General features: G+C 39.5%; 2 long non-coding RNA genes across 2 annotated transcripts in view; both read right to left on the bottom strand.

The window, feature by feature from the left end:
• Nucleotides 1–5,863: 5,863 nt before the first annotated feature.
• The window catches only part of LOC107184465, a 27,736-nt gene continuing 21,462 nt past the window's right edge, over nt 5,864–12,137 (bottom strand). The window contains exon 4 of the long non-coding RNA XR_001515318.1: nt 5,864–6,062. This is a non-coding gene — a long non-coding RNA (uncharacterized LOC107184465). The remainder of the gene's footprint in view (nt 6,063–12,137) is intronic.
• Nucleotides 8,851–12,137, bottom strand: part of LOC107184466 — a 17,140-nt gene continuing 13,853 nt past the window's right edge. Inside the window, exons 2-3 of the long non-coding RNA XR_001515319.1 lie at nt 12,122–12,128; nt 8,851–8,861 (exon numbers count right to left, since the gene is read on the bottom strand). This is a non-coding gene — a long non-coding RNA (uncharacterized LOC107184466). The remainder of the gene's footprint in view (nt 8,862–12,121; nt 12,129–12,137) is intronic.

The raw sequence follows: 12,137 nt of genomic DNA, 5'->3' as shown, positions 1-12,137 counted from the left end.
CTACATAAAAAGAACAGCAAGCTTGCTGCAGGAATTTCAGGGACATTTAATGCTTGGTTTGAGGTTTGGGCTGTGTTTCTGGTCTTTCTTTCTATCTTTCTTTTTTTTTCATTGTTTTGATTTTAAGTGGAATCAGCTAGGTGTTGCTGATATTTGCGATGTGACAAAAATAGTGACTCACTGCACAGGACTGAGGAGTCCTGGCAGCAATTTTCAGGGGAAATAAATATAGGAGAAATCACAAGGATTATCTTCCCCGTCAGCAGGATGTGATATAAAACAAAGACTTTCGCTGCAGGGAGGAAGTGTGCCTGTGGAGCAGAAGTGACAGCCTTGCTGCTTTCCCCGATAGAAACGTTGTGGACAGGCTCCCAAAGTTAGAAAGCAGGAGCTCTAATGGAACTGGGCAAGGTCCTTTTTTCCCCTTTCCCTCACTGAAACGTAGGAGAAGTCCTCATAGCTAGATAACTGTAAATGCCTCTCCCCATGTTCCTTCCCGCTTATTGAGCCACTTTTCCATGTCTTGGGTTTGCAAAATGAGTCAACACAAATTGGACTGTTAATATATTTAACTAGTATGTGGCTAGGCCACTATACTGGGTGCGGGGCCTGGTAAAATGGACACTGGCATGCCCTCACTTAATGTCACAGAGAAGGTACTGAAAACAAATAAATGTATGAATTGATCTCTGTGTGCCAAATACTATGCTGGCTGCTTGAAAAATATTATCTCACATAGTTCTCATATCAACTCCAGAAAACCAATACTGAATTTTTACATTTAGAATCAAAGGTGATCTTAGAGGTGAATCCTAGGTCATCAATAGCAAATTGCTTTTACTGATATAGATTCCACGCCCACCTTCCAGCCCTGCACCAACATCGCACGTGGAGAATACGGGCCGCCAGATTGAATACCATCCCAGTGGATGGTGTGCCCAGCATCCCTTTTGTCCCGTTACAGGGCATGTTTTCCCTCATCAAACTTGATCATTGGAAATGGTATCTATCAACTCATTTAAGCTAACAGTCTCTGGACTCATTTGTCCAAACTACTTGCATTTCAGACTCAGTTTTTTTCCCTGGTAGTAAAAATCTACCATGGATACCCAATCCATATACCAGAATACAGTGTAGCTGTTGTGTTTGGAATCATGATGGTGGCCATGAAATGTGAAAGGGATTCTTAAGACTTAGTAAAGCACCATTAAAATGCAGTGTAGCAGACTACCCCGTTCTACAGCTACAAAGGCTGAGAACCACCCAGAGTAAGCAATCTCCAGTGTTAAAAATGAGTTTGGAAACACAAGGATTGGAGGTCAGTTGTCCTGCCAAACCATTGCTCTTTCCTAATGGCTACAAAACAGTGAAGAACTAGTAAAGGAGACAGAGACAGGGATGCTAGTGGGAGTAGGAAGAGTTTCAGAAATTCATAATTTAGGGGAACTAAGAGAAAAATACATTTCAGGTCAAGAATGTTCCAAATAGCCTAAGTTGCTGAAAACTCAAGAAGGCTAGGGACTGAAAAATTATTACTTTATTGGGTTATTTGTTTGATTATTTTTAAAGTTGCTGGAAACTGCCAAAACCAGTTTGGCTCAGTGGATAGAGCATCGGCCTGCGGACTGAAAGGTCCCAGGTTCGAATCTGGTCAAGGGCATGTACCTGGGTTTCGGGCACATCCCCAGTGGGGGGTGTGCAGGAGGCAGCTGATTGATGTTTCTCTCTCATCGATGTTTCTAACTCTACTCTCTCCTTTCCTCTCTGTAAAAAATCAATAAAATATATTTTAATAAATAAATAAATAAATAAAGTTGCTGGAAACAGTTGAAAGAGCAGTTTTAGAAAAATGGTGAGACAAACACCAAAAAGGGGAGGAGCTGAAAGAGCACAGAAAACATAATAGAAGGCTTTAACCCATTACAGAAAAGAGAGAAGTGCATGTTCCCTGGTGCACTAGAATGGATTTTAGGGTGGGAGTGACTGAGCAAGTTTATAGATGAAGAGGAATACATTAATGATTGATCATTGAAGAGCAAATTCTGGGAAAAGTTGAAGACAATGGGATCCAGCCAAAGTAATAAAGAGTGAAGACACAAGAAGACGCCAAGGTGGGATATAATGAAATTAAGGAAAATTGCTTGGATTTGGCCATTTCCTTATTGAAGTTGGAGTAAGGAAACCCACTGAGCCAGAGCAGGTAGGATGAGGACGATAATAGAAACACTGAACTCTCTGCTGTGGGGAATGTGACAAGGTGAGAATTCTCCATGGAAATTCTCTTTAACACTTTAAGGAGACAAAGATGAAATGGTATAGGAAATTTGGAATGTAATCTGAGCTAGTAACACAGAGCTTTCTTTGACTAAGGGATCTTAAGAGTTGTCATGTTTTTATTGAGATTTTGTGAGGAAATAATTAGATGTAAAAGTCCAGGCTGGTTAGTGCATTGCATAATGCCATGAGGACAGCCCCAAAGTGCTTCCTACGACACTATGGTGGGAACCATTTGATGTTTCCTGGCAAAGGGCAGAGTGTGACACTTACATGGACACACACACACACATACTCACACACTGAATGTTTAATGCTTTCAGTAAGTGGTGTAGGACTGGGAAGAGACAGTAGAGATGGAAGGCACAATTTCTGTTTCGGATAGACTTAGAATCTTGGGCAGGCAGATGAAGCCCTTCTGGGAAATCACTGGAGCACACAGGGCAAGCCATATGGCAACCATGGTGCCAAAAAACAGAGGAAGCAAATGGTTGAGAGCTGAGCTTTTGCACATCATGTAGCTATCATGGGCTGGCAGTCATCACTGAGGCTTCCTGGAGTTGGGACATGAACAAAGAAGTATTTAATTTGTACAATTAAGTATTAATATTCTTTTCCTATAAAACAGATCATTTACATATATATTTTCAATTCTCTAAAGAAATAGAGAGTCCTGGCTAATTTGGTCAGTGGATAGAGCATTGGCTCACAGACCGAAGGGTCCTGGGTTCAATTCCGGTCAAGGGCACATTCCCGGATTGTGGGCTTGGTCCCCATAGGGGACGTGCAAGAGGCAGCCAATCGATGATTCTCTCTCATCATTGATGTTTGTATCTCTCTCTCCCTCTCTCTCTTCTCTGAAATCAATAAAAAATATATATTTTTAAAAAGAAATAGAGATAGAGAAGTCTGAGGAGTCATTTGATGTTATTTACTATAGATGAAGCTTGTATTTTTTAAGTAAAAATGTACTTATTATATTTACCTCTTGATAAATCAGGCATGGATGTATTTCTTAAAATTATGGGATTTTTTTTGTGCACTGGTAACTGGTCTATACCTCGGCAATTATTGCAGATATTCCTTCTCTACTTAATTAGGTGATTTGATTTGTACTTCATATAATTACAGTATTTGTCTCCTCTGTTGTTTGAGGCAAAATTGTAATCATTAGTTCTACTACCTGACTCTGCTAAATGCTTATTTACTAAAATAAAAAAATAAGCCACTGAAAAACATATAATTGTATCTGAACCAGAAAATTTCCATTTCACATTCATCATTTTAACTTCCTTGTGGCAACAACTCAAAATGAAAAGGTACAAAAGCGCCAGGGGACTAGACAACAGTAACATCATTACATCTTTACAGAAAGTAAGTTTCTAAGAATCCAGTGCAAACTGCACCCCCTTTCTTCCATGCAGGCTGACCTCCAAGCTTGGTCACAGTCAGGATCAGAGTGTGTGTGTGTGCGTGTGCGTGTGTGTGTGTGTGTGGGGGTGGGGGGGGCAGTAACATAAGCCAAAAAAAAGGTGGAGTTGAAATAAGGAAAGAGAAGGCTGTGTAATATCTCAATGAGATGTAGCTGATTAAAAACTAAAACCTCAACTAACAAGAATTCTTAAAATTAGTTAAATTCTGATTAACCTTACCCTAGCCAGTGTTCTCAGTAGGTTGGGCATGCTCTCATGCACCAAAAGGTTGCTGGTTCAATCCAGTTCAGGGCACATGCCTGGGTTGTGGGCTTGATCCCTGGTAGAGGGTATGCAGGGGGCAGCCAATTGATGTTTCTCTTTCTTTCTCTCTCTCTCCCTCTCCCTTCCTTTCTGTCTAAAAATCAATAAAAATATTTTTTAAAATTCTGATTAACCTTGTGATGGTTCACTTTTCGTGTAAAATTGGCTGGACCATGATGTCCAGGTTTTGAATTCTGAATGTCTCTGTGAAGGAGTTTGTGTGTGTGTGTGTGTGTGTTTTAAGGGAAATTAACATTTAAATTAGTGGGCTTTGAGTAAAGCAGATTGCTCTCCATAATGTGAAAGGACCTCAGTAGTCAGTGAAGAACTTAATAAAACAAAGACTGATCTCCTCTGAGTAAGAAGGAATTATGCCAACAGTGGGCCTTTGGGCTCAGCCTGCAACTCTTCACTGAGTGTCATGCTGCTGACTCATGCTGTAAATTCCAGACCTACCAAGCATCCACAATCATGTGAGACAATCCTTAAAATAAATCACACACACACACACACACACACACACACATACACACATACAATGTTTTAGTTCTGTTTCTCTGAAGAACCCTAATACACCAGGTTATTAGACATTCTATTATTGTTATTTTATTATTTTAAGTAGTATTTTAGTTGTATGATCATTTTTGTTGTGTTTTATTTGTATTGGGTTTATTGGAGTGGCATTGGTCAATAAAATTATATAAGTTTTAGGTTTCTCATTCTATAATATATCACCTGTATGTTGTGTTGTGCATTCACCACCCCAAGGCAGGAATCCTTCCATCACTAATTTTAATCAGAAAATACAATTGGCCCTAGAACAATGTGGAGATTAGGGTTTTCTAACCCCCTGGTCCCCTGTGTAGTCAAAAATGCATGTGTAATTTTTACTTCCCAAAAATTTAACTAAAGTTGGTACTTTATATCAATGGGTTGGAATCCATGGATTCAGCCAACTGTGGATCAAAATTTCAGTCTGAAGTTGGGCATAGGCGAATGTAGAGGGTCCACTGAATTAATGGCCTTCTGTTCACTGGAAGCCTTGCTGATAACACAAAGCTGATTAGCACATCTTTTTATGTCATATGTATAATGCACTCTATTCTTAAAATAAAGTAAACTAGGGAAAAGACAACATTATTAAGAAAATCATGCCGAAACCGGTTTGGCTCAGTGGATGGAGCGTCAGCCTGCGGACTGAAAGGTCCCAGGTTCGATTCCGGTCAAGGGCATGTACCTGGGTTGCGGGCACATCCCCAGTGGGAGATGTGCAGGAGGCAGCTGATCGATGTTTCTCTCTCATTGATGTTTCTAACGCTCTATCTCTCTCCCTTCCTCTCTGTAAAAAATCAATAAAATATATTTAAAAAAAAAAAAGAAAATCATAAGGAAAAGAAATTTATCGTATTTACTTTTAAAAAATCTGCCCATAAGTGGACCCCTGCAGTTCAACCCCATGTTGTTCAAGGATCAACTGTATTTCCATTTGAACTGTTTCAGGCAAAAGAGTGAGCACCCCAATTTCCTCTGCCGGTCAGAAGTGCTTACCAATGTGGTAGTGAATATGTGAGACTCTATTTATTTGTTAACCACTCCCAAATAGGCTAGTGTTATTTTTGTTTGTTGTTGTTGTTTTTTTAGTGATATAGCACTTTATTTTTAATGAGCAATAGTACATCATTGCCCACCTGATCTAAAGCAAAATGTAAGTTTGGTTCCCATTCAACATATTGTGTGGAGAAAACTATGGATATTATCCAGCCCCTTGCTGGGTCTCTTTGTAGCCTTGGAAATTCCTATCACCCTTTCTTTGTTGAAGGGATTCTTTACCAATAAATTGACCAACCAACTTATATTGATTGATAACTATAATTAAGAACTTGTGTCGGTGCAACATGGATTCACATAGACACAATTACAAGAGCCATAAAGCAGAAGTAGGAGCCAAGTGCTGGGGGAAGGAGTTCTTCGTGCCTCAGAGAACTGTTTTCTCTGATTCTAGCATGCTTCAGTTTTCTCCCCGTTGTTGCTCCAGAGGGGCATAATTTCTATCTAAGGGGATACAAACAGAGAGTTTGGCAGAATACTGACAACAACTCGGGGAGTTTCAAAAGGATAAATGCGATTTGGGTAATTTGACAGTGATTTCTTTTCGAATTTGGGAGAAAAGAGTAACTAAGAACAGCAGAGTTTTCTAATTTCTACTTCACTTAAAATGCCACTGTGTGTTTCCTGAAATGTTAATGCCTAAATGAGCTGCGTGTGCTGTGAAAAGGCAACCATCCAAAAGCATGAACAGGAAGGCGCCACAAATGAAATAGTCCCCAGTGTGTGTTCCAGATTGGCGCAAAGACGCGGTGGGTCTGGAAGCCAGGAAAATGTAAAGGATTATAACTGCAAACAATAGTGTTCGGGAAACATTTTCCATTCCATGTGGCAGAATGGAAAAGCTCAATGAGAAGATTTGAGATGTGGGGATAAACAATAGTGCGCTGCTTCTGCTAACCCTGTAATGACACTTTGGCTTCAGTATCTTGCTTTCTCCATGAAAAAACACAGAAGACAAGCAGGTCTGCAAGGAGAGAGCTCTTGGAGAAGGGAAGACCATGCACGCCAATTGATTTGCAGTCATCATTAGAACAGAGGAAAAGGAAATGATCGGTGACTTTTAAAATAACGCACAACATGCCCTAGCCAGTGTGGCTCAGTTAGTTGGACATAGGTCCCGTGCACCAAAAGGTCGCCAGTTTGATTCCTAGTCAGGCACATACACAAATTTTGAGTTTTATCCCCCAGGGTTCGTGCAGGAAGCAACTGATCCATGGTTCTCTCTCAAATCGATGTTTCTCTCTATCTCTCTCCCTTCCTTTCTCTCTAAAAAAATCAATAAAAACATAAAAAAATTCACAACATTTAATTTCCAAAGCATGTTCACAAACATTATTACATTGATACTTTCCATAGTCATGATGCTAAGAGGAAACATTAGAATTCCATTTAAATTAGGAAACAGAAGCACAAGGTAGGGCAGAAAACAAAACTGAGACACAGAACTTCACTTTTAAGGAGAAAAGCCCAACTTCCCTTCCCTATGGCTATAAAAATAAAAGATCTGGGGGCAAAAACATTGTTTTTGTTGTTTTTTTCTTTGCGATGTCAATGTGGTATCACAGAATATTTTTTAATTAGCCATGTTGGCATAAACTTATTCAATTAAAATAGTATTCCCAGTTTTATATTCTTATTTGACTAAAAAAATAATATTCCTACAAAACCATAGATAATTATAGTATTTTTGTTATTCTTTTTCTCCAGGAATTTCTGTAGATCCTCCATTTCTCTCTACCTGAGTGGCATGTCCCCCACTGCTTCTCAAACTTGAATGTCCGTGGGGATTACTAAGAATTGTGTTAGAATTCAAGCTATCGTGTTAGTTTTTAAACTAACTTTCCCAAAACACTGGAGCTGTAGGAAGTGAAAGTCAATAACACTAAACACCGAGTTAACCAAATATGTTCAAATAACATGAAGCAAGGTTACGTTGTTAAGTAGGATCTTGGCAAAATCCTCCCACCAAATCACTGATTTCCAGCCATGTGAATCCTCAAGAACATTCCCACCCTTGGGACTGAAACCTTTGTAAAGGACATGTAATCATTATTCCTTCTTAGGGGATCCTAGAATGGTCCTCCATTCCACCCCTCATAGACTTCCTGTGGCATGCGCTAATTTAGCTGTGCGTTCCCCAATGTTCTCTTGAACATCAAGGGGGATCTTGTTAAAAGACAACCCTGACTCAGTAGATCTGAGTGGGGACCTGAGATTCTGCATTTCTCACACTCTCCCAGGCGCTGCTGCTGCTGTGTCCTGTGGACAGGCCTTGACTCGCAGGAATGTAGACCATCTAGGTTGACTCTTGTCACAGATCTTCTTTCCCTTGGAGACTCCAGTTGTTCACAGCAGCAGGTTTCCTTTTCAGAGCAAGTGATAAGCATTCATTTCATTGTGCTCTTGTGCCATCATGCACAGAAAAATATTAAGCTTTCCTTTTCTATTTTAAGGTATGATTTATTTATTCATTCAATAGTAATAACATAATAGCAATAATAGCTAACATTTGTGTGCTTCTATGTTACCCCTTCCCCACCACACTCCCCCTCTGGGCTTGGTCAATGGAGGCCACATCTCTGGGTTCTGGGACTGGGGGAAGGGAGTAGACACAGCCTACCTCATCTCTTCATGGATCTGAGTCCTCCAGGGCCAGTGGGTTCTAAGCAGAGATACTTGGGTGGCCCAGGCTCAGGGAGGCTCCAGGTGCCACAGCATCCCTAGCAAACCCTGCCTCCATTGAGATACCGTAATAGTGGGGTTTGGGGTTCCCTAGAAGAAGCTTTCCATTTTCATGGGAGAGGAAAGAGGAACATGATATTAACCCAACTTCCGGGGTTCTTGTTCCGGCATCAAGAAGGGTTCAGCAATCTGGAGAAGGGGCTGTGTGTAACTTCATAAAGAGAGAGTTCAGAGACAAAGTATAATTTTGAAAGGCATTTGGGGGGTCAGAGGAGCTTAGTTAAAAGGAACTAAAACCTCCTTGTCTCAGGACCCCATGGTTTTTATTAACACAAATTGTCCTGAGGCGAGGCAGAGATCTATACATCAAAGGGTCAGGGTTTAGTATACAGAGGCATTGTCAGAATGGGGGAATTAGCCTATGGCTTTTCAGGTGCTTGGCCAGTAGGAGGCAATAACATGTAGATTAAGATGCCCTGAGCATCAAGCAATCATCCCTTTTCAGGTTTGGGGAAATGCCTTCAGCCATTCCCAACAGGTGACAACATATGTGGCTCAGCCCTTGTTGAGTCCCAAAGTTCCATCAATCTTTTGATGAAACTCTTGAAATTATGACATGCTAGAATTGGCTTCCGGCACCCAACCACCCTGGAAACACTCAAAACCTCAAAATCTCTGTCCTTGAGGGCCAGCTGCCCACACAACAGCAATCATCCCTTTTCAGGGTTGGGGAAATGCCATCAGCCATTCCCAACAGGTGACAACATATGTGGCTCAACCCTTGTTGAGTCCCGAAGTTCCATCAACCTTTTGATGAAACTCTTGAAATTATGACATGCTAGAATTGGCTTCTGGCACCCAACCACCCTGGAACCACTCAAAACCTCAAAATCTCTGTCCTTGGGGGCCAGCTGCCCACACAATCCCCAAAAATCTGGCTTGGTAATAGAGGCAAAATCTCTGAGAGCCAGTGGTGTTTAGCAGGAAAGGGCTGCAGAAGTCCTGAACCTATTCTCCTTGCTTCTAAGGCCCAATGAAGGAAAGTAACTTACCTAAGAGTTTAGCAAACACTCCCTTCCTGGACCGTGGCAAGGAAACCCTGTACCTTCATTATGGCCAGCATTTCAATGCTTTCCCCAGCTCCTACCTGAGTAAGGGGCTGAGGAGACTGAGGATTGGGAACAGCAGATTCTCATCTCCTGTGTGACAGTCCTTTAGTCCTTTTGTTGTAAATGTTCTTTAATATATTCTAAATCTTAGCTCCTTATCAGCTATGTGATTTGCAAATATTTCCTCCCATTCTGAATGTTTTCTGTTCATATTCTTGATAATGTCCTTTAAAGCACAAACCTTTTTAAATGTGATGAAGTCCAACTCATATATTTTGTGGGTGTGTTTGCTGTTGATATATGAGAATCCATTGCCAAATTCAAGGTAACAAAGATATACCCCTATGTTTTCTTCTAAGAGTTTATGGTTTCAGCTCACCAAAATTTCTCCTGCTTCATTAAGAAGGAAACTCATTTTTTTAGCTAGCATTTTCCATCTCTCTTTCATTTGTTCTCCACAAACCTATGAATATTTTTCCCAGAAGAAGAGTCACTCCCAGGCTTCTCAAGAGTTGGCCAATATGTAGTCCCCTTCCTACCCCCTGAGATGTTTCAGTCTTGCATGGCAGCAGTTTTTCTCTTCAGAGTTAGATGTAGCAGGCTTGTAGTCATGGCCGAGTGGTTAAGGCGATGAACCAGAGTTAGATGTAGCAGTACATCCATATCATTGCATGTTTATGTCATCATGCACAGAGAAATACTAAGCTTTCTTTTTTTTCCTTGTCTCTTTTTTTCCATTGTTTAACAGCTTCATTGAGATATAATTCTCATACCACTTAAAACAGACAGTTCAATGTTTTTAGTTTTGGGTTTTTTTAAGTCTTCATCCAAGGGCATATGTTTATTGATTTTCAGAGAGAGGGGAAGAAAGAAAGAGAAAGAAACATCAATGTGAGAGGGAAACATCAATCAGTTGTCTTTCATACATGCCCCTACTGGGGATCAAATGTGCAACCTAGGTATGTGTTCTCATCAGGAATAGAACTCGCAACCTTTTGGTGCAGGGGATAAAATTCCAACCAACTGGGTCACCAGGCCAGGGAAATTCAATGGTTTTTAATGTATTTACAGATACTTGTAACTATTACCACAATTTTAGAACATTTTCATCACCTCAAAAGGAAATCCCAGATGTAAAACATCACTAACCATTAGGGAAATCAAATCAAAATGACAATGAGATGCCGATTTGCACCTATTATAATGACTATTATTTTTAAAATTTGTTAAGTTGTGTTTTATGGCTCAGGTGTGTGAACTTGGAAAGAATGTGCACTTTGCTTTTGTTGGATGAAATGTTATGTAGATGTCAATTAGATCCAGTTGATTGATGGTGCTGTTGAGTTCAACTATACCCTTACTGATTTTCTGCCTGCCAGACCTGTCAGTTACTGATAGAGGAGTGTCATATGGTAATTCTATGTTTAACCTTTTGAGAAACTGCCAACTGTTTTCCACAGTGGCTCCACCAGTTTACATTCCCATAAGCAATGCACAAGTGTTTCAATTTCTCTACAACCTAGCCAACATTTTTACTTTTTATTTTTTAAAGTAAAGCCATTATAATAGACATTACTGTATGTGTGGGGGGTTTTTATTCTGTTAACCTGGTGCATTACGCTGATTGATGTTTAAATATTGAACAAACCTTACATTTCAGGAAGAAACATCACTTGGTCATGTTGTGTAATTCTCTCAATATACTGCTAAATTTGGTTTGTTAATATTTTGTTGAGGAGTTTTGTGGCATGTCCATATGAAATATTGGTCTGTAGTTTTCTTTTCTTGTAGCTATGGTTTTACTACTTCATTTCTTTTTATGGACAAATAACATTCCATTATATGGATACTAGAGGTCCGAGGCTTTCCTCTGGTACCCAGGACCCAGGCTTCCCTCGCAGCCCCGGCTTCGTCCAGAAGGTCTTCTGGAAGGACGTCTGGTCTAATTAGCATAGTATGCTTTTATTATTATAGACTCCAAATCTATTTATTCATTCTTCAGTTGATGAATATTGGGTTATTTCCACAGTAGGCGATTACAAATAAAGCTTCCATAAGCATTCTTGTACAAGTTTTTGTATAGATACATGTTTTCATTTCTCTTGGATATATACTTACAAATGGAATTTGGGGCTCCTATAGTAGCACCATGTGAGCTATGAGAAAATGGTTCTAATTCAAACACCACAGACTCTTGCCTTTCTTACCAACTTTTCATAAGTGCTTTAGAGTAGATTTTTTTATTTGCTTTTTGCCTTTATTGTAATTTTACAGAGGCTTTTAAATAGTTTTTTATAGTTTTCATTTGTTTCACTGGGGAGCAAGATGGCAAAGGTCTTCACACTGCCACGCTTCCTTTTCTATATTAATGTATTAATTATTTATAGAAATAACAATATAACAATAATAAGGGCTAATATTTTTTGAGTGCCAACTATGGTACATTTAATAGTTCAGTTCATTTATTCACATTTGTTATTATCAAAACAACCGTATCAAATATTATATATATATACATATATATATATATATATGCACAAACATGCATATACAGGTTTTCATCAGGTTTGCATATATGTATATATTATTATTATATGTTACCATGATATAACTGTAACAGACATGTAATTTTTCTAAGCTTAATGATTTATGATTGACAAATAGCAGAATAAATATATTTAAAGAAAAATAGAAATGAGCATATAAGGACACATTTTTTCTCTTTCCC

This window comes from Myotis davidii, unplaced genomic scaffold (genome assembly GCF_000327345.1).
Source record: "Myotis davidii unplaced genomic scaffold, ASM32734v1 scaffold1586, whole genome shotgun sequence".
NCBI lineage: Eukaryota > Metazoa > Chordata > Mammalia > Chiroptera > Vespertilionidae > Myotis > Myotis davidii.
Note: the sequence above shows the minus strand (reverse complement) of the source record. Positions and strands in the feature narration are given on the sequence as shown.